Below are 21,623 nucleotides of genomic sequence, written 5' to 3' on the forward strand. Positions count from 1 at the left end.
TAACAGTGCAATAGCACATGGTATGGTGTAACTGCGGTAATACGTACGTTACACTGAAAAAACAGCTGGAGTGGTGTTACTATGGTAATACGTAAATTACGCTGAATTTGCAAATGGTGTAATGTTCTTGTGTTAATACACACGTTACAATACAAACGTGACGATGCAAGATGATGTATTGTTATTGTGTCAATACTTACGTAACGCTACAATGTCAGCTAATGTAATGTTCCCGTTGTAATACGTACGTTACAGTGTAATGGTAGACGCTATAATGTGTCTTGTATACGTACGTTACACTGCAATGGCATGTAGTGTAACGTTGTTGTTTTAACATGTACTATACACTATAATGGCAGATAGTGTAATGTTCCTTTTGTAATACGTACTCTACACTGCAATGGCAGACAGTATAATATTTCTGTGGTAATACGTACGTACTCTACACTCTAATGGCAGACAGTATGTTTTTGTTAAAATACGCACGATGCATGGGTGATAAGGATAAATAAACACTATAGATAGAAGATAGAAGATGCATTGAGAATAGTTTTCAAATGCCCTTTTTGACAAGATCATATATAAATTATCGAGAATGACCAAGTGCATGACAATTTTTCTTACTAAGATAACAATTATATGCATAATATGCAATATTTGCCCTACAACAAAAAAAAAAAAAGATCATGCTTTTTTTTCATTCTTCTTCCAAGATCTATAAAACCTTCCTGATGTTAAACAATTTCTTTACGCTATCTTATAAGCATATAATAAACAAAAAAGAAATGCAAAAAAAACAGCACAAATATTTACTATGTATATTTTGTAAGTGAGCACGATATTTTTCTCGTAGACAATATAAGTTGAGTACATACAAATATATAAAATGCAGTGATTTGCAAAAGTAAAAAAATGGACATCGTGTTTTCGCTCACCTCTCTCAAGATCGTATTGTTTTTTTACATTTCATGGAAAAGAAATCTAGGAATCCAAGATCCGAACTGTAATCTGAAAGTAATATCATCGTTGAATTTCGACTCAACAAGGAAACCATACAAACATGTACACACAAAACAAAAAAACAAAACAAAACAAAAACAAACAAAAAAAAACAAAACAAAACAAAACAAAACAAAAAAAAACAACCAAAATAACACATATATACATAGAAACAAAGGTCAATGAGCACCTCGTGCAACATAGATAATTTGAAGCATTGATCAGGTGCACCGGTAAGGGTAGCGTCATCTGCTTTTCTTGGAAACCTGTTGGGTTGCTAATAAATTTTCACGTTCGTGTAGAATAAAGAGGAAAACTATGATACGGTGAATAAGTTGGTTATTGTGGTGCAGATGGCTATAACAATTAATGCAATCACAATAAAAACTATTAAAAAAATGCGCAGTATAATCATGACTTTAATCCTGTAGTTACATAACACTTTTGTAGATGCATTATTTTGAGATGTATAGTAAAGTACAAAAAACTCCGACTAGCTTCAGAACGATCGACAAAACGTATGAAAAATAATACAACAATCAAAAGTCCGGCGGTAGGTGCTTAAGTGACCAGGAAACCCCATCCTACATCTTGAATAGGGACATCCCTATCTAACATTCTATCATGTAAAATTATCTACTCCATACAAAAACACTTAAAATAAATATCATTTCTTGCATTTTCTTGTATATCCAACAAAATTGATATCGCAGTGAGAATAAGCAAGCTTGAATGATATGCATGGATATGTATAAATTCAGTTTCATTTAATTGATGGTACATTTAAAGAGCATTGGATTTGTCATGTTATATTCCCTTCTTCAATATTAAAATACTGTTAATTAATAGTATTTCTTACAATATCTTGTATATCCAATAAAACGATACCGCAGTGAGGATAAAAAGCCTTGAATGCTATGGATATAAACTTACAGTTTAATTTAATTGTTTACATTGAGACAGCATCGGATATTAAATGAAAGCAATATGCTGTTTTATTTCATCGGCAGAAAGGATTTCCAGACTGACATTGTATGTGTTAATAATACCAAATGCAATAGTTTATTACTATCATAACATGTTGGAACTTTATCAATCCTTATTATTATAAAGAAGCTGAATTTAAGGTAAGGTATATTGAAACTTTTATATTTAAAAAAAATGTTCATTTTCTAATAAAGAAAATGTAAGTGTTCATTTATTTCATCATGCATTATCTTTTCCTTACGTATAGTCTTGCAAGGAAATGAATTAGTTTGATTTCGTGTATTTTTGTAACAGGTCGATTGGAGGAATATATAGATAACCTAAAAACGAATGGTTCATGATACTAAATTTGCAACCCTTCCGGTGGTGCCCTTGTTTTGTTACTCTCAGTGTTTTATCAATCGGTTTGTATTCCTAGTTTTGTTTTGTTATTTATAATTTATCTTGTAGTTTGGTTTAGAACCACACACAAATAAAACTAAAAACAATCCCAGACATCGCAAGGGAACATTTTGAATGAATGAGGCTTATTTCTATGTAAATTGAATTTTCAGTTTTTGTAATCATATGATGAGCAATTATGTATTTATCTTATACTTCTATAAATCAATAAGAGACATTCGTGTCGGTTCCTCGATGCATTACAGGATATTGCATGCAGTATTACAGCCGTTTCAGATTTCACTAAATATTGAGAGAAAAAAACCGCTACCAACGTAATCCATGAGTTTGATTTTGTTTTGTTTATGCTGTCAATAATCATCAACAAACAAACAAGCTAACAAAATCACGACATACGCTCTTCTGTAGTTTTGATCATGTAAGACCACACATGGACTCATTTTCAAACGAACAATGTGATCGTCATGTCTCGAAAATATGTCAAAATAAAACAGCTATTTCTACATTATTCTGTTGACAGTTCTGTTTCCTTCGCAGAAAAAAAAATCGTCCAAACATATCAAGTTATAATAATTGATTATTTGTTTTTAGTAAAAAAAAAATACAATTAGATCATATTTTCAACAAATTATCAATAGAACGAACCTTAGATTGAATAGATAAATGTTCTGTATTTTGTGTTTATCTTCAAGGTTGAATAATAATCAAATAGTAAAATGTCGTCAGAAATTTCATATTGACGTCAACTATATTGCAATGTGTTTCTATTAAGTAAATGGTAAGTTTTTTTTCTGTTTTATCGACCAAGATGTATATCTAATTTTATTAGAGAAAGTTTGAACCAATCAGCTGTGTTCAATCATACCTAGATTTTGCTGTACATGTACGAGTCGTACTCTATGCTTACTTCCAGTCTATGTTTGTTTTTTTTAATTCCGACGCCGTCGGTGTACTTTCGCTTTTTACCCTTTGACCTTAAAGACGCTCTGTCGTGGAAACGCAAGTCACCTAATAGCAATTCTATTTCCCGATAGGCCAAACATTGTGGATCAATGATCTTAGTTGATTTAAAAAAATACATTGAAAATTAAAAGTAAAAAAACAAATTTTACTGCGTCGGCTATATTTTGTTTTGAAAGATAGTACTTGTTTACAAGTAAAAGAGTCTTTTATATTTAACTAGTGAAAAGGAAACAATCTTGTATATAAGCTGATGTAATTTGTTTTTACTGTACAAGTATGTATTATTTATATATCATTTTTATAAAACACTCAAACATACGTAGTGAACCCTGCACACTCAAAATGGTTTTCGTACATCAAAAAGTGTGTTCCCCATTGACTCCAACTTACACTGTTATCCCATGAATCCAACTCACACTGGTTCCTTTTGGCTCGACCTACACTGGTTCCCCATAACAAGTCTTTCATGAATTCATCATAGTTCCACCATACAATTTTTAACTATGACTCCAACTTACACTGGTATATCAAACCTCCAACTCACACATGCTACAAATATATCCAACTCACATTGTTTCTCACAACTTAATTTATAAATCACTTTTCACTTTATACAGAGTTGAATAAGTATACATTTACTTTGATATTAACATGATTCAAAAGGCGTAAAATATTGCATTCAGATTAGTCGGAATCGAATAATTCTTTAGAGTTTCTATTATTTTCAAGACAGAATTGGAAGTGTAAAGGATATGGTGCGTACAATATCAGAATATGCAAATCGATGTTTCTCAGAAAGCAGATCAAATGGAATGAAATTAAGTCTATGTTTTTTGTAACAATTAACATTTACAATTATGTCGTGTTTAATAATCAGATTTTTTAGTATTAAAGTAGCAGTCTTTTCAAGAATCATGCAAATTATGTTATATGTAATACACACCAAAAAGGCTACAAATTTTTTTTTACTTTTGTTTTTAATTTGCTTTACTGGTATATATAATAAAAAAGTATCATTATTCAATCAAATCTGTCGGCTCTTTCGGGATAATCCGCATTGACAATTCAACAGTTTCTTTCGTATTCAAGTGTCATTTACAGAGTTATATCCCTTAAATTTGAATTCTAAATACGTTCTATTATTTTTTTTATCTCCCAAGAACAAGCGTTATATGTCATTTATTTATTTTCTTTATTCAGAAAATCGTAATATAATGTAACTTTGTTTGCAAATAATGACGTCACAATACTTGTTACTGCCATGACGTCATAACGTTTCACTAATTTTTCACATAAGTGTTTTTGTGATAACGGCTATATAATTTTCCATGTAAGTCTTCATAAAAACGGAAAGCCCTAAATAAATTGAGATATTTGCAGTATTCACCAATTTTCATAATTTATTAGAAATCCAAGCAGCTTTTGATTGCGCATACACAGTACCTATGGTAAAATTTTCAAGGCAATATAGTTTAATTTTACCTTAAATTTGGCAAACCCACACAATTCACTGATAAACGAACAGCCTTGTCATGCAGCACTAAATGTGTAATACATCTTAAGTGATAGATCTCTTTGTTGATAGAAAGGTGTGAATGATAAAATCGACCTCCAATCTTTGAAGCATTCTGATAAAAAATTACGTAATCAAGTAATTTAGAAGGCCTCTTTTACTATCACACTCTCAGTTCAGTTTTATGTTCTATACAAACGCGTTATTGTTTATTTGTATGTATCAAATAAAAAAGGAAAAATGTCTAACCGTATCCATCTCTGACATTTACTTCTTAGCGGAAATGTGTTCATTCGATTTAAATGTTAAACTTAACTGTAGTTATGTTCTTTTTTATTTTGAATTTTTTAAGAGATTGCTGCTTTTGTGTATCCAGGGTCTTAACCATGTTTGGAACAGGACACCAAATACAAAAAATGTTTGTACCGTTTTTTTTTTCAGCAGGTGTGTGTGTTTTTTCAAATCACTATACACTATACACAGCCAACAAAGGTCACAAATAGGAATTATATGTAGATCAATACAAATTATTTGTCATACATTCCCATCTACATATGATTCCAGCTTGATTATAAAACAAAAATCATTTCCTGTTATACGATAATTATTTGTTTTTCACTAACGTATGATTCACATATGTAAATAGCTAATATTTACATAAGAGAACCATGAGATTATGTATGTGATTCATTATCTAACTTTTATATTATCATCATATGTTTAAAAATTAATGTCTATGTACTTTCCATACAAATATGGAAACATTATAAAACATCAATGCTATTTTCGTCAGTTTTGACCTTTAAACGAAGTGGTGATATTGACAAAATCAAAGCTGTGTACAGTCTTGAATGACATAATCTTCCCATTTACCCAATTTACCACACCAGCCCAAACCATTTTCCATCGGCCCCATCCCAATGTTCCCACTGAATTGATTTTTCTTTATCACACTTTCTCATTATTAAATTGAAATATCTATATTTGAATTTTAAAAAATTCAACTATTATTACTTATTAATTTTGATTCATTTTTCATATAAATTAAAACTAAAATTTCCCATATTCCACGTTCAAAATCCCTATTCTCCCACCCCATTCTAAACCTTTATATTCCTTATACTCACCTTATACAAGTGCTGTAAAACATCTAAAGATAGGTTGGTTTATTAATAATTCTTATATGACGTCTTCATATCGTCAAACAGTATTTCAGTAAAAACCCCACCTTTAGCACCTGCGCACTGTCTCTTTTCTTTCGCTGTCTCTTCGAGAACAAACACTCATTTAAAAACGTTTACGCGATGATTTAACGGCTGAGAGGTTATCTAATACTATACTATACTGATACTGATACTTATTCAATAAATGGTTTACTTGAATATGTTGTATATTTCCTAATTAATCCAACTTCCACACGGGGGAGTTTAACCGGAGCAGTAGTTGTTTTGTATACGCCTAGGGAATTTTTTGTCACAAAAATTATCGTATATGTCATATTAGAAAAGAAATAATTCCTTCAGGAGGTAGATTTGTACTCATTCTAACATGGGTTTGGCATTTATATTCCCATTTAACACCTCGCAGTCGCTCGGTGTTAAATAATCGAATATAAATGCCGTACCCATGTTAAACAAATCTACCCCCTCCATGAATTATTCTTTTAATTGATAGATCACGGCATTTGTTGAGGATAACACTTTTCGATTACGTCAGCTAACTTTGATGTCCCGTACTGCACAACAATCGACGTATTATGGGATGTCAAAACCGCTAACTGAGTTCTACTATATTCGGGTGCAGACTTGAATGTCTGCATTATGTCAATATGTTTTTTTTTCTTTTGTTTTGTTTTTTTTTTTTTTTTTGAATTACTTCATCTAACCTTTACTACTCAGAGTTTAGAATATTTACAATATATCTACAGTTACTGACTGCGTTGCAATATATTCTTTTCACAGTAATGGGCACTTTATCATCCGCAATTTGGTACAACATCTCAAGAACAAGAATGCTATATTTGGATAAAGAACCAATCCTTTATAGTCTAATCAAGCACACAAACCCATTGATATAGAAGGTTTTCCGAACTGTTTCGCCTTGGTATTACGACTGGTTATTCATTAAACGTGATTTATGCTCTGGTCACTAAGGATTTGCAGGAATCTGACCTCTTGATTAAATGTTATTGACCGATTGGGCTGAGAAGAGCTTAATCAAAGATTGAGGTAAAAGTATCACAACGATAGAGTAAAATTAGATTAAATTATCTTATTTTCTTTGATGTGATTGCCAAAACATGTTTCTTTTCTTCAGACATCATTGAAATATAATAGAAAAGCTCGACTTTGCAAGTAAAAACATTAACTGGAAGACCTTGTACTATATTTAAAACATATTATTGGCATATCAATGTTTCTTTGGAATTCTCTCATATCATCTAAAGTAATTCTGTAAATTTTTTGCACAAACTTGTTCATTTAGGAACGGTTTTAGCACTGAATATATTTTAATTACATCATTCTTAGTCGAAATATTTTTTCACGAGTACGCTTGTCCAATTGGTTTATATTTTTATTGACCGTCATTTTTTGACATTCTGGTGTGGTGTGAACAGTTTCCTCATAAATGTGATAAAACTGTTCGAACTACGAGAAGCTATAACAGTCAAACAATTTCTTAAACTATAATAGTTGATTGGTAAGACCCGAAATCTTTAATATATAGTTTCATAACTAGTCGCAATCAGATATCTTGTTTATGTTTGTAATATGAAAGGGTGAAACTTTGAATGGCAATTAAAATTGATAAGCATACCGTATGACATTTACATGGTTTGACAATCATATTGAAAATCCTGGAAAACGGAAGAAATATATGATTGGTTTGTTTTTAAAACATTCATTGGATGCAACAACTACTGAAATACTGTCATCAATGGGACTTCATCATTTCTAAGAGACGCTTAATAAACTTGCCAAAACATTCGATATGCATGATTCAGTTGAACGTAAACATTAAATTTTATAATTACATTCGTTTTCGTCTATTTATAAACGATACTAAATGGTTAAGGTGTTCTTTCATTACTTACTCTCATGTTTAATTCATTTACATTTATTTGTTTGCACTTTGTTCAATAAATCAAAACTGCAAAACCAAAAACAAATTAATGCCATAAGACACATGATCCTTTACTATTACTGTGCCATAGAATCAGGAACCAACTGTACTTCCGAAGAGTAACACAACAAAGAACATAAAGTAACTAAAATCATACATACAAAGTAACAAAAGCAAATGAGCAACTCGGACTCCACTAAAAACATAGACCAGGTGCGCTGGAAGAGTAAGCTCATAAAAAGTCAACTCCGGGGTAGACAAACGAGGAAAGGAAAACTATGACCCGTTGAATAAATCAGTTTTCATGGTGCAGATGGATACACCGTAATGATCCACGAACTATATGCACCATTGTGGTGAACAAACGAACGCGTTAAAGTAACATTCTTATTACCAATTATTTAACGATAAAACGATCTGAATTGTTTCTACTTGAGTTTCTATCACTAACAGACTTCCTGGCGTGAATCAGTCTAAAAACCAGTAAGCTAACTATCAAAACATGTTTAGACTGCCGTTGCAGATAGTAGTGTTATTATTTACAATAGACAGAAACAGGTTTTATGCTCAACTATTAGTTTTGTTACTATGACACAATAGTTTACCGCTACAATATTGTTTCTTTCGAAGTCAAGAAGGATCTGTCAATTTTTTTATATCGTTTTCTTTTAATATTTTATTTGATTGAAGGGAATAGTTTTTGTCCCATCTTTATTGTGTTTATAGTTTTTTACTTGACTACAAAACAAGTGAGTACTGTTCTAAAATGGTATAATTTTCTATTTAACCATATATCGTCCTCCATTTCTCATTGTCTCAATTTCTATTTCCCATGAAGAATTCTGGAATAATCACTATGCCAAAGACTCAACCCCCTTGCATTTTTCTTTAGCATACATTTACATTATCAAAATAAGTGGCATATTTTTTTTGAATTTTACAACATTTAAACTGGTATTTGTATTTTGGTGTCTTAGAAAAACATTTTCAAATATAAGCCCTTACGATTTATAGATATATAATGTATTTTCAGAAATAACACGGTTTCTGATTGGATACCAAAATTCGGTTATCATCTCATAGACCAAATTTTGTAATGACTGTGACTTCATCGAACTTTTTTAATGATTTACTCTTTCAATTTTGGTACTTAAGTTAAATTATAAGAAATGACTGTTATAGATTTTTTGTCTATTTGAAATAACTTCAATGTCCGTTGTGCAACTTTTAAATTACCTGCTACCCAGGTTATTTAGCGTGAACCACGTGATTGACATTATTTCTTCATAAACCGAAAAAATAAAACAATCATTCCTTAACTAAAACAATAAAGTTGCTTTTAAGACATATAATGAATATGCATTTAAAACAAAACCTTCAATCATATAAATCACATTGCATATTTGAGTAAATTTTAAATTCCTTTCATTCACCATTGGAACCAAAAACGTAGATAGTTCAAGATTATATAAAAAAAGTACTCAAAACCAAAAATGTCCAAAAAGGAAGCCAAATACACTCTAATGTGTTATTATCAAAGTATGTCAAGAAGCTGCAAAACGATAGCAACATATTAAGGAGGTAGACCTAGGGCAAGGGACATAATTCATGAAATCAGTGATATGTTTGTGTTATATTCAATTTCACCAAAGCCTCTCAAGCATTTGGTTGAAGCAGATTAAAATAAATCCAAGTTAATAAGATGCTTAAATAAGATTAATGTAAAATGCTGAATACAAACGTTTGAATGATTTTTAAGACTTGTGGTCATTACTCTAGGTCTACCTCCTTCAGGCAAGTGAAATATAATACATAAATTCGAATCCGACAAAATTGACTACAGGATTGGTGAATTCTCTCGGGAATCTTCATTGACATCGGCCCAGTGGTTTCTGAATATACAAATTTCAGTCATATAAATATTGCAAATTTCATTTTGCTGTGCATTTGTTTCAAGGAGTTAACTCAGCATACTTAAGTAGCTCAAGATAGGATGATTAGTTTTATACAAGTGCTAAAATTTGACACCTATGAGTTCTACCAAAGTATTCAAAAGAGCTATAACATTGTATAAAATTGTCAAAGTCTTTACAATTCCTGTATAAACAGAAGTATAAAGAGTACACTACTAACACTTTTGTACACCAGTAGAGTAAAAGATTATAAAAAAAACATTTTATTTGTCAATTTATATTGGATATTGTACCATTATTCTATTTGAAACAATCATCTATTATTGAAACCAATTATCCTCTAAACCATAACAATTTGCTTTTAATAATTAGATCCTTTTTAAGCTTTCAAATCGTCATAAGTGTTAATTTATCTTTGTAACCATTACAAACTTGATGTATCATCTTATTACCTTATTCAAATTATACAATGGCAATATTTGATATACCTATAATCGATGCCGGGTCTGTTAACTTTCATTTCATTCTGAATTTATGTTCTGTTGTAATATTTGAGATAAGTGACATTCATGATCAATATGAAAATGCCTTAATCAATGTGACACTTGTCATTAATTTACAATTAGCAAAGTCTTGCTTAAAAAGGCATTTTTCGCCATCAAGCAGCGCCAGACAGCGACAAACATTCGTATCATCTCTTGCTGTAGCCTTTCAAAATTCTTAGAAATTATTCATACCAAACGTCGCCTCAGAATTATGAGAGGTTCAAAAAATCATTCATCTTCCCAAAAGTTTGCAGATTCTTGCATCGTTTGCGAGTTATCTACAGTGTAAAGAATGCGTTTCAAAATTCAGGCGACGCTGTTTTAAGCGTGTTGTGCCATATAATTTTTCGAACCTGATTTCCTTTTCAAACCAAAATTATTACAATAGAGAAGTATCTCTCTCTCTCACTCTCTCTCTCTCTCTCTCTCTCTCTCTCTACTGGCACGTTTCCTTTCTGTGCGATGCCTTGTTTCCTTTGTCTTCAATTTTATCTGAAATTGTATTGAATTGTTTTCATATTCAGGACATGTGCTTGAATTTAAATATATCCGAACTTTCCGGTTATTGACGCTTTGTTATTTTTGACCGACATTGAGCGGAAATAAAGAAAAGTACAATCAGATTAAAATGATTCACAAACTTTTGACTACAAAAATATTGAAATTGTATTTATGCTAAAATAAATCGATTTTGGAAGTGTTTGTCTGCGGCACATTAATTTACAACTAAGAAAAGTAACACACAGTGAAAATCAATTTTCCGATTGAAGGAGTTAATTTTGAGTTGATTGGTTTATGTCTGCTAATATGTACAGTTCAATGAATAGACCTATAGAGTCTTTGTTGTTTTGTCAACTCTTTCTACTAATTACACTCGATAAAACTTATCTTATTCATTTTTGCGTAAAGCAAGGACGCATATCTTCCATCTTGTATGCAATTTAAGTATTAACTATTGAGTAAAAAATTAAATGAACTGATGTGCATGTGAATTGGGGAAAACGCGTCTTGTCTTCTACATTAGTAATGTGTTAAATATTGTAGCACCTGTCAATGCATCATTTTTATCAGTAGGTAAATATCAAAACCAATTAAAAGGTATCACTTGAAATATAATGTTTATTAAGTATTGAAATATGTGGGTCATTTACCGCTATTAAGCGTTATTCGAAAGTCAGTAAAATCTAGCATAACCAAACTCTAGATAAACCGAAACCTGTCTAAATAAAACAATTTTATAGTTCATTTACCTCATTTTGAATGTATGTTGAACCTTGATACACCACAAACCAGTGTCTAAACAAAACACTTTGAAAGCCCCTTCCTCATTTTGAATGTATTTTGAACCTGGATACACCGAACACAAGTCTAAACAAAAACTTTGAAAGCCTCCTTCCTCATTTTGAATGTATGTTGAACCTTAATACACCGAAAACCTGTCTAAACAAAGCACATTTTAAAAGTCAAGGACATATCCGGGATAGGCAGGTTTCAATGTACAATATTTTGGTCGTAATATCATTCGACATTAGAATGTTGAAATTAGTATTTTTTTCTCTTATATACCACATCTGTCATCTTTTTTGCATTCTTCCGTGTGCAATTCTACTGCTGGCTGCAATAATAACTGTAGTGACCATGCATAGTCAAACTTTAACTGAGGAAAACACATACTATCTACTGAAATGGTCATTTCGTTTTACCTAGTCAAAATATGTATACATAAACATTTCATTTTGTTTAAATTGACAAAAAAATGACATGCAACATTTGTTTCTGTTTTGTTATACAAATTTAATTTCTCAAAAACAGATAATGCATTGATTGATACATTGTGAGTTTTCATCAGTCAAAAAATGTCTGTGAATGGTCATGTCAGTCATTAGTTTTTGTCTAGAAGTATTCTGTCTAATTCTGTTTGCCATTTCTCCATCTTTTACCCTTTTGAGTACCACTTCCGCCTAGTTGGGTACATTGTACGAATTTATCTATTTTTGTCGTATTGAGTATCAATTTTGCCTGCTTTAATTTTACCATGGTTCGAATCAACTGCCTAATGCAATAAACTTGGAGCTGTCGCTCTTGACTGTTCATTTCAATATTATGATTTCATGTTAAGTTCACTAGTTCATGCAATACGTACGTATTTTGATATGCTACTTTAGCAGCATTACCCCCCTCGGGATTTCAGACATTATCAAGGTCTTTCTTATTTATTGCGAATACTAACAAATTATAGTCAGACCCCGTTGTACCTAGATTAATATTGTATGCTCTTCCTTGTTTACTGGATAATATACACAGTTTAATGCAATAGATGAGAGTTAATATTAAATTTTGACAATTATATTTCATGTAGATTTGATTACCATTCTTTAGAAGAGCAATAATAAATGTTTGGGACACCTCATGGGAAAAAAATTGGAATAAAGGAGACTGAGTATATGTAAATTTGGTTTCTGGTTTCTCTTTACCAATTTGTACAAACATTTATTGTCACAGCAATCAATAAGTAAATTGTTTGTTTTATTTTATTGAGTTATGTAAAATTGAAATTATGGACATTGTAAACTTCAAAACAGAAAGTACTTTTTTTCAATCTAAAAGTAATATATCTAGTTATTGCATCAGAGATATGTTTGTATCATATTCATATTCACCTAAGCCTATCAAGCTTTCATTTGAAACACAATGAAATCAATCCAAGTTACTCTAATGCTTTCATAAGATCGAAGTAGAATATTTAAGGGAACTAGCGGGAACAAGGTTCTAGCGGTAATCTAAAGTATGTAATCATGGGACAAAGACCAGACATGGAAAACAGACTGTAAATGATGAATATAAAAGTTTCAATGATTTATAAGGGCTGCGTCCCTTATCCTTAAGTCTACATCCTTAATTCTTATTGTCTCCATACCTTCCAACGTTTCCTTATTTTGTTTTTTTTTGTATTTCGTTACCGTGCTTCATTAGTTTTCCAGGTACACGAATCTCAAAAATGCAGTGAGTCCAAGTTTGATCTTGAAATCTTGTTCTGGATATGTAATCAATATATTTATGGTGAATGTTTTTTTTTTCAATTTTCATCTAAACATCAATAAGCTGATTTAGGAGGTAGACCTGGGATAAGGGTATAACTCTTAAAATTAGTGATAGTTTGTATCATATTCAATTTTACCTAAGCCTTTCAAGCTTTCATTTGAAACAGAATGAAATCAATCCAAGTTACTTTGATGCTTCGTGAGATTGATATAAAGATCCTGAATACAAACGTTCTAATGATTTTAAAGAGTTGTGTCCCTTACCTTAGGTCTACCTCCTTAAGTTGATGCGAGTAAGTTATTATCATTAACTTTAACATAAAATGTTATTAGGTTTAACTTATGATGGAATTCTTTTTGTTGATGGTGCTTCACAATCTTGTTTTAGATGAATAATAGGAGTATATATGAACTCATCAATTCATTCGCTTTAATGTGGCCGTCTTTGTAGGAATCATGCAAATTCTGTATCATGTGATACACCCGAAAAAAAAGGCTTCTCATTTTTATTTCTGTTATTAAGTTGCTTTATAGGTCTATATGATGAAATATATAATGATTCATTCCAATTTGTCTGCTCTTAGGAGATAATTCACATTTAAACCAATGGTTGCTATTGTATTTTAGTATCATTAACAGAGTTATCACCCTTTATTTTTAATTTTTACAGTACATTCTATAAAATTTATATCTCTTATGAATAGGGGTTATATGAAAAACGAAATGTTAATTTATTTTTACTATGACGTTTTAAACAAAATATCAAAAATAAAAATATATAGGCTTTCCAATCATGAATTACATTTTTATGCTTCTTTGCTAGAGTAATGCTTATTAGTTTTTTTTTACTTACTGTTTTCACTGAAAAAAAACTTTTTGCTTATAATTTTAAATTAACAAACAATAAAACAAAAATGCTCAAAAAATATCGAACAAAATGAGGTGTTCATAATTGTTTTATCGTGCTGTGAAATATAACGAGAATGGAAATGGTGAATATGTCATAGAGACAACATTCCCACCGAGTTGAAAAATGTCAGCTCAAGGTCACCAAGGGCTCTTCAATTCTTCAATGAATGCCGAGGAAACCATAACACCACAGGACTGACTGCAACTGGCCATATAACAACAATATATACAGGTACAACGAATTAGTTATCCCCATATTCTCCAGCAACATAAAGGTAAACTTTAAGTGGAAACAAAACAAAACATAAAGAGACCAGAAATTGAAACAGGCACAAATAATGTTGCGAGTTGATGTACTTTGACGTACTCACAACCCTCTACATTTTAAATCTGACCACTTTGAAAAATATAACAAAATTAAACACCGATAAAAACAGTTCAAACATGTATGAATCCCTTCTTAAAACAGAAATAAAGAAACAACGTTACACAAATGTACATACAAAAGTCTTAACATTAAATTGCCCGGAACAATGGAGTCATAATATAACAAATTCATTTCAAATCGTGATACCTATCTGCAATTGTTTTTATTTTTGAAATTGTATATCCGTGTATTTCTACTGAATATCTGGAAATTTGGTTCCCTTGTATTATACACCATGTCCTTATAACAAAATCGGACAAAATGGAAAATGCAGGTCAAAATCAAACTCCTAACAACGTAACTTTCTTACCCTACCGATGCACCTGGTCAATACTCCCAGTTTTTAGTGGAGTCCTAGTTGCTCATTTTTTTGTTACTATGTAGGCATGATTTTAGTTTCTTTGTTGTGTATGTCGGTTTTCCATGTCTAGTCTTTGTCCCTGGATTACATCCTTTTGACTACCCTATAACCTTGGTTCCCTTAATTACTCTCTCCTCATATAACACAAATAAGTCTTCTCTTCTTTAAATGACCATTTTTGTCATAGTTTTGTATTTTTTATCCCGTAGGCTTCTACAGTATTTAAACTTCAATTTTCATACAAATGGAAATGTCAAAAATCATTTTAAGGTGCAATTCTTTTTTAAAAAGGCACGAACTATGAAACACCAGAATAGATCAGACTTAAAATAGACTTTTTCTACTTTCCCTTATTTTAGTTCATAAAATACAATAATTTGCTTGAAGCATTATGTCCCCTCAAAATCAAATCTGTAGTATCGTATCTTGATATGTACCTTATTCTATAAATAAAAAATAATAATAATCATTTACACAAAAGAAAAGAAAAACAGCAAAAAAGCAAAAAAAAGAAGCGCAGTATTTTTGAAAGCCTCCAAGTACACCCGCTCAGGAATATGCAATACAAACCTGATATCCTTTGGGTATATTAGACATTTTTCATTAGTGTGTAAGGGAATGTGATGTATTTTAGTTGTCGGCCCTTGAAATGTTCATTTCACAGTGCATTGCAATGGGCCGAGATGATAACATATTTTTACCAAAATAGTGTGGAAGGTCTTGCTTTTTTCCTTTATTCAGACGACACATATAGCCAAATTACACTGTTACATGTATGGATTATTTCATTCAATGTTTCGCTCACTGCCTAATTCTTACAAATAATGACACTTGGCGGGTGTTTCTAGAAAAGCAGAGGACATTTACCCTACCGGTGTACCTGGTCCATGACCCAAGTTTTAGTGGAGTCCGAGTTGCTCATTTGCTTTTGTTACTTTGTATGTATTATTTTAGTTACTCTATGTTCTTTGTTGTGTTTGTCTGTTTGTCATGCCTGGTCTTTGTCCCTGGATTACATTCTTTTGATTTTCGCTAGAATCTTGGTTCCCTTGATTACTCCTTAATTCAAAACAGCCTAACCAACCAGCTATCTCATCAATCATATCCAATTTCTAATGATAAATGAATTTATTTCTCCAACACAATCTATCTTCATTCAGTTTCATTACAATTTCGCATCCTTTGAATAATAATTGATCAAGGAAAACAGATTTAGCATGTTTGACTTGACCTAGTATAAATATAGCTGTGGATGCTTGTTTGTGTGTATGTTTGATTTGGTCTTTTCCATGGAAAATGTAATGAATAACTTCATTGTAACCTGATTTGTCATGTTTTTTTAATTTATTTTACTATATGCTTGAAGAAATATTAAAGATAAAATGTAAAACTTGTTTTGCTCAGTGTGTAGTCATCAATTCACTAATAAAAATCGCTCATTTTGTAAAAAAATAAGAAAGAATATCATTATTTCATTTGCACTCGATCTTCACCTGTCGTCCTTTCCTTGATAACAGGTTTTGTTTTTGCTTGATAAATTGGAGAAATAGGATCCCCATAAACAATAGCAGTCTCATAAATCTTGAGGTTTGAAATGAACAAAAAATCTGAGCATATGCGGCACACGAAATTCGGAATCTCACGAGACTACATGAGCATATATGGCACACGAGATTTGAAATCTTGCGAAACTACACTGGTAAACATCATGGTTGAATTATAAACTTAAGTCCACGTCGCAGTTAATCAAGTTTCGATAGCACGCTATACGACCATGATAAATTCAGAATTTTTGTAAATCAGTAAATATTTTGAAAATATTATCAAACGATTCTGTTTTCAGTAGTGTCATAGCCTTTATTGTATATATCTAGCTTATGATTTCGTGCCTTTAAAAGTACATGTAACATCTGTTACAAGTTATTGTTTATACTAAAGAACTGTTATATAATCTCCAGTAAATGTTATGACTTCATTGTTATAATTACTTTGTCATATTTATGACATACAATAATTGTACATATCTTCTTTACAATAAACAAAACAATTAAAACATAGTATGAATTATGGCATAAATACAATGGAGGAAAGATAATGCATTAACAGATACTTAAGGGGGTAGACTTAGGGTAAGGGAAAGAACTCTTACAAATCATTGGAACGTTTGTAATCAGCATTTTACATCAATGTCATGTAAGTATCAAAGTAACTTGACATTTCATTCTGTTTCAAATGGAAGCTTGATATTGTTATGTCCCTTACCCAAAGTCTACCTCCTTAAGTCAATTTACTTTTTTTTCTCAGCAGTTAATTTATATATGTTTCCTGTTGTTTTTAGCGTTTATAACTTTATCGTTACTTATATTTTATGTAAATAATATCTAAATCCTTTAATTTCTTGTTTTCATTTCAAGCATTAAGTAGAAACTATTAAATATTTAGGTTATAGTTTGATGTCAAACTCATCTTTTTTTAAGCATTAAATTATTTCTTTGCGATGATTCCTCACACAGTCTGAACATCCAAAATATATCTTTTTCTTGTCGGTGTCAAAATAATGCCAGATGTTTTTGTTTGAATTGTGTCAATGGTGTCATATGAATTTCATTATCGTGAGCATATAGACTATTCATGAATTAGTATATGCATGCATATTTAGGAATGCCCCTTATTATTTGCAAATGAATTTATAAATAATAAAACAAATCATAAAATGTAAACATACTGAAGCAGGATTCTAAGCGGGATTATTTTTGTTGCAAACATAACATATATATATATTACTTCTGGTAAAAAATGCTAAAAACCCAATTTACTGCAAAAAACAATGTATAATTATTTCTGGAATAGTAATATTTACTGAATTATCTGTTCTTGCTTTTATATTCGTTCCATACTTCAAATTTATCTACTAGAAGTGTAAGGAAGAACTTAAAATTGTTACTTTTACCCAATTTCCAATCAGGAGGAAAATCTTCCTGATTTTATTATACCAGCATTTGTGATTTAATTATGCACTTAAATGAAGGACTGTAAAAGCTACTCTGGACATGAATGGTAATATTAACGCCTACTAAAATGCTCTTATATTATTATCTTAACAGTATCAAACGCTAATGCACAGAGTGACGTTTTTGACACAATAAAACTTGACATGCCATAAACATATTTTTAAAAAATAAATATATCGATATACTGTGTTTATGTTGAACGGTAGCATTTTATGCTTTTCATGTGTCTTTTCAACCTTCTGATATTAGAAATATAGTGCCATAATGATTTTCATTCTATATATAGATCCAGATTTACGGTTTGAGAATTGGTAGAACGATACCATTTTTCCCACAGACGACAATAGTTACAGTCTTTAAAAATACACTTTTAAACAACAATGAAGCTATAAATTGATTTTTATCAATTAAACCACTTTTTTGAAAAACAAAATAGGAAAACTGTTGATTGTATTTCTATTTCAAGCGGGTGATTTTATCTACATGATCTTTCCTTGTCTAGCTAATGACATACAAATGTCAAAGTGTCATCAAATTTCTACAAAATGACATTTATTTAAAAAATACAATGCATTTTCTGTAAAGGAAAAATGATTATTAGTCTGGAACTATTTAAAAACAAATTGGTATCAATGCAATTTGTTCAATAACAAATCCAGAATTATTTACTGCAGTACGGTACGCACAAGACAAGGAAACATAGTACCGCTCATTCAAAAGCAACCGTTATTCCGGAAGTAATTTACTTTATTCATATTTTGCCTCAATTAATCTGAAAATAAGGTTTTTTTCTGCGTTTGGTGCTAGGACATCTATCAAATTAAAGGTTGCTGTAAGAAAGTTACATCACGATTTGAGATTAGAAACTTAGTCTAAGATATCTTTGAAATTTATCAAGACAAAACGTATTTATCCTTATAATAAAAAGGCAGTTTGGTGGTGGTCGTAATTTTGTGTTCAATGTGGACAATAGGAAATTGTATAGTGTTTAGAGTGCAAATCAAGATCCTGACTTCTATAGTAATTGTTGAAATTCTTCAGATGAAGTCATGATAACCGATATTGTTTTAGCTCATAACAGAAACAAATGAAAAAAAAGAAGGAAAATGAATAATTGACTCTGTTACAATATTAATCATATTTATGTGTCGATTCATAATTCTTTATATTGTTTTAGTGTGATCAATCTTCTCAAGGTTTCAAGTTGGAATCAACACTAGGTTATTTCTGTTCAATATTTTACATTTAACTTTTTTCGCTATTATGTCTCGATGATAATAACACGCTCTCCGATTGTATCATCCCTTGTTTTGATGTGTTCTTTAAGCAACATGTTTATATTTAATGTACATAGTAATTGCGAATTGTTTCATCATCCAGAACGGTCCGGATTGAGCTTGAAGACACCGGAAGTCGATCAACTAAAATTTGATTTTATTTTAGGGAATTGAAAAAAAAATAGTAAAAATAATCAGATTGGTCGAATTTAGAGAGAGCGGGGAATAAACAGAATAAAAAAAAACCAAATACTTCACATTTATAGAATAAGAAAACACACAAATCATTCAAAATACTAGCAAAGAATATGTTAAAAAAAGTGCATTGAATGTCAATTATCTGAAAGATGGTATTGCCGACATTTGTTACGACATTATTAGCAGTCATTGTACTAATTGGTTATTAATGCATAACACCATGCAATATTACATATGTATTTGATGAATGTACTTTTACGATCAAAACGGCATTCGAAACGTTCAGCTTCTGCAGGTAATTATACATCGAAAAAGTCAATTTTACGGTTTCAATTTTGCGGAATACCGCAAAGTTTAGATTGTCGGAAAAAGGTCCTGTTATATGGAATTTGTATTTAATTCATAGGCTGCAAACAATTATACAATCCTTCATATGAATAAATAGCAAAAAAAACCTAATATATATAAAATCAAAATATTACATAAAAAAAAATGAAGTGAAACTTGTCAAAACCGGACATATTTCCGATTCGTACGGATTACGGATTACACAGGATCAAGCATAAAACGACACATATTTTTAGCGTTTTAGCACTGTGGAAGATGGCAGCGAATTTGTTTTTCCAATCAATTTTGATAGGTATAATTGTATACAGTAAAATGCATCACAATTATAGATACTCCTCCTGAGCCTTAAAAATAATAACGCATTAGACAGGTGATTAAGACGCAGCTTGACCTTAATCGTATAATAGTATTGTAATTTTACTGATTCTCAATGATGTACATTGAATCGCTCAAGGGTTTACATCGTTTAATCATTTTTGAATATATATTACTGGTGTCAATGTGCACTTCAGTTAATCAACGTTTACAGTAATCAATTAATTGTCTAGACTCGTGCATCACGTTGTGCACTTTATTCAACTTATTTACATAAAAACATCGTAAATGTGAAATTGAAATCAGGGGTGAATCACATGATTTTGTTAATCTTTTTCTCTCATTTTCCTTTCCTCTTTCGTTTACCCAAGACTTAACTTTTTATAGGCAGCTCCGCGGCTTTTTTTCTAGAAAAGCAGAGGACGCTTACATGTACCTTACCGGTGTACCTGGTCCATGTTCTCAGCTTTTATTGGAGTCCGAGTTACTCATTTACTTTTGTTCCTATGTATGTATTGCGTTGGTTAGTTTATGTTCTTTGTTGTGTGTGTCTGTTTTCAATTTCTGATCTTTATCCCTGGAATACGTTCTTTTGATTTCCACTAGAATCTAAGTTCCCTTGATTACTCTTTTAAATAAAGAGGTTCCGACCAAAAAATGCATGAAGGCCTTTAGGGTTGGTATGGGCTCAATTTTTATTTTTACCAAAGTTTGTACAATAAGAACCGCATTTTCTAGTATTTTCTAGTAGAATGAATATGTTCTTTTGCCCAGAATCCTCCCGTAGATCTGCCACTATAAGCTTCTTCAGTTAAAACAAAAATAATTCTACGATGAAACGTGTTAAAAAATTTAAAAAGTTGAAAAGTGTCAGTTTAGTCTGGTGTTTGGATTATAAATAAATCGAACAATAATCCAAATACCTATCTGAACCAGGCACTCAAAATGTATTTTGAACCTTGGTAATCCGAACTGCTGTCTTTACCAAACCAAATCAGAAGCCTAAAAAGTTTCTGTTTAGACAGGTTCCACTGTATATTAACATGTATTCAGTATCAGAGGCTAAACAAACGCAAAATTTCTCTTGATTGAGTGAGACCTCCTACCAACAATCATGCAATGACCAGATGTCCCAACAGAGTTTAGACGTCCTTTGAGTGTATCACTTACACATGAAGCGATTTCTGTACAACATGTACTTTAAGAATTAATTGAACTTCAAATTGATTGTTGATTATCTGACGAATGAACAAAATCAATTTAGAAATCTTTAGTGCTTTTTAGCAATTGT

The 21,623-nt window shown here is 31.0% G+C and overlaps 1 protein-coding gene across 4 annotated transcripts in view; it reads left to right on the forward strand.

Annotated features, from left to right (window-relative positions):
• The window catches only part of LOC148610788 (uncharacterized), a 64,226-nt gene that overhangs the window by 5,823 nt on the left and 36,780 nt on the right, over positions 1-21,623 (forward strand). The window contains exons 1-2 of one of the 4 annotated variants that reach the window (XM_088596144.1): positions 1,578-2,126; positions 6,826-7,092. The exons of 1 other annotated variant lie outside the window; for it this stretch is intronic. The gene's annotated coding sequence lies outside the window, so the exon portion shown is untranslated. Of the gene's footprint in view, positions 1-1,577; positions 2,127-6,825; positions 7,093-21,623 lie in introns of those variants that run through there. 2 more of the 4 variants (XM_088596145.1, XM_088596147.1) reach the window with 2 other exon arrangements.

Source organism: Perna viridis, chromosome 8 (assembly GCF_037379345.1).
Source record: "Perna viridis isolate PV_CMFRI_1.1 ecotype Kerala chromosome 8, ASM3737934v1, whole genome shotgun sequence".
NCBI classification, from domain to species: domain Eukaryota; kingdom Metazoa; phylum Mollusca; class Bivalvia; order Mytilida; family Mytilidae; genus Perna; species Perna viridis.